The following is a 2,866-nucleotide window of genomic DNA, read 5'->3' as shown; positions in this document are numbered from 1 at the left end:
ATTTTACAACGTAAGAAACGTTCAATTAGTTTCAATTTTGAAGTTTCAATTGTTCAAAACTTCAAATAATAAATACTACGATAAATTAAATTCCAAAAAAAAAGAGCCAAATAGTTGATTGCACTTTAGGTGAAGATTGAAGAATGAGAGAATATGAGAATTGAGATTGAGAAATGAGAGATGGATGAAGAAATGAAGAAGAGGGGGGTGTATTTATAGTTTTACAAAGGGTTAAATTTGTAATTACAAAAAGTGTTAATTTTAAAAAAAAAAAAGTGGCCCAAAAAAGGGCTAATTGTGCAAATTAGCCATTGGGCAATGGCTCCTTGGCAGGTGACCGTTGCCAACGGTAACCAACATTTAAAAAAAAAAAAAACTAGCCGTTAACCGATCTGGTCCGGGCCGGTTTAACCGGTTCTACAGTATTTCTATTGACCGGGTTTGATCGGTCCGGTTAACCGGTTGAAAATAGGTGAACGGACCAACCCCCTTTCCCCTTTAACCCAGCCCCACCGGCCCCCTTGTACCAATCCGGGCCGGTTCCGATTTTAACCGGTCTGGGCCGGTCCGGTTACGGTTAAACCCGGCCCATTAGACACCCTTACTTAAGACTTAGGGTCCTATAGTCCTATAGGCATGATCTCTATATGATAGCAGTATCAAACAGGTAATGCTGCATTTTTTAGGCTAACGTACGGACAAATTAAATCGTTATAAGTCTTATAGACATGGTTTCTAAGTGGTTCTGATTTTTTAGCAATATATAGGCAACAGATTTGCATATTACAAACCTATAGGCATGATCTCTAGATTGTTGGCGCAAAGATGTAATGAAACGACCCCAGAATCATGAATTAACAACGCTAATTTTATAGACAAGTTCCTTAGGCAGGTGACAATGTCCTGGAGGCATGATATCTAGTTGTTGGCAACTGAAATTGATTTTATATAGTTTTATCCCTATAGGAATGCTATCTAAGCGAAGCAGTACAAACGATATGGAGCAGCTGATTGATTATTAGACCTTATATCCATGGTATCTATATAAGCAGTACACTAAAACAATTGAGGCAATTGATAGATTAATCATTCGAAGTCCTATAGGCATGGTACCTAGGTAAGTAAAAATATTGCTTTGTTGCGCCCTATAGACATGTTATCTAAGAGTGCACAATAGCGGAAACAGGTATAGCAAATACTTGAAATAGCATGTATTGGCAAGTTAGGTGATGTGTGTGCGTGTGACTCCTATAGGCAGGCTTTCTACACATGAAACTAAAAACATGTAGAGCAAATAGCGAATAGATTACATAGATCCTATAGGCATGCTTTCTAACCATTTATGTGAGAATTAGAGTACCCTATCCCTTTTTTACTAATTTCCCCATCTATTTTTGTTTATAAATTATTACAAACCCTAAAATAATGAATACAAGTGCGAATATTACATATTGAAAGACTACAGGCCCAATAAACAGAGCAGACCCAAAAAGAGAAATAATCCAGTAACATCTGGGCCTTTAGCAAGCTTCACCTTTCACACGAACACTGAACCCATAACCCAGCACACCTCAAGAGTGAGAGTGTATCAGTTACACACCCAGGGCCATACATGAACTCATACCATGCTTAGAAGGGAGAAACCATATATGGTAACCAATTGACAATCCTAAAGTCTATTAGGAGTAATCAACATTCTTAGAAGCTAAGGGAACAAGATTGGTCAAACAAGAGGGCTTGAATATACCAACTAGGTAGACAGCTTTGACATAGCAAGTTTGACATAGAAAAACTAACACCATATTGAGCATTATTCAACAAAGGAAAGGGTGTAGCATGCTGAACACAGTTACACATTAAGAGGTCTTAAGAAGCAAGTCTGTTGAGTTAACAAGACAAATACACACACATGCTAATTTCCCAGAATTAAGTTTAGCACAAAATATTAAACAAATTAGTCAGAAAAGACTTTAAACAAGTGAGCCTTATTCAAAATAATTGTTGTTAGAGGGCTATGCAATTTCACATGAAGTCTAATAGAGGAGCCTATCATGACCACAAGCAGTATAGCAACAAAGTAGTAGCATGGTTTACAACAGACCATAACAGTGTCTTAACTCGTGAGAATATATATCACTTAAAGGGAACAAGACATGCAAGCGTAATCATTTGTACCAATTACATGGAAATTTTTCCTAAAAGCCATTCTAAAGATATAAGATTAACAAACCAAACATACAATAGAGCTTAAATGGCATACAGTCTCAGAGATCTATCATGTTGGGCAAGAAGAATTCGACAAGGTCTAGAACACAAACATAGAAAGACAGGACAAGGTAGGGAACACACATTAGTCTAGAAGTACTTAAGAAAACTGGAATCCATTCCGATAATGAAAGCATATTACATGTATTGAAGCCTACTGAATTCAACTAATAAAGAACATAGAAATGCAGGGAAGTGTTGGAACAATATAATGGCAGTAAAGAATACAGTATCAGGGATCCATGAATAGCAAGGAAGCTTAATCATGCTTACAAAGTTTAAACAACATAGCACCTAGAACACACATGTCATAGGAAAACAGAAAGAAAAATAGCTAAAATTGTAGGAATCAAGGACACTAACCAGTAGCAAAGTCAAACGAGCAAAATAGTAAGGAGTTCAGAATATTGGTAGTGATTCACTAGCAGTAATTTAAAGAGAACCCCAAATCCACGATACTTCAGAGTTCACAAGAGCCTCGAGAAGGGATCCGAGATTTTATTGCACCGGAGGAGGTCGTTTTAACAGTATTATGGCCTTGGCTTTCAGCCGGCCAAGAATTCAACAATTTCAGAAAACATTCAAGTGTCTCAGAAGAAGT

The sequence above is a fragment of the Nicotiana attenuata genome, unplaced genomic scaffold, assembly GCF_001879085.1.
Source record: "Nicotiana attenuata strain UT unplaced genomic scaffold, NIATTr2, whole genome shotgun sequence".
Classification (NCBI taxonomy): Eukaryota; Viridiplantae; Streptophyta; class Magnoliopsida; order Solanales; family Solanaceae; genus Nicotiana; species Nicotiana attenuata.
Note: the sequence above shows the minus strand (reverse complement) of the source record.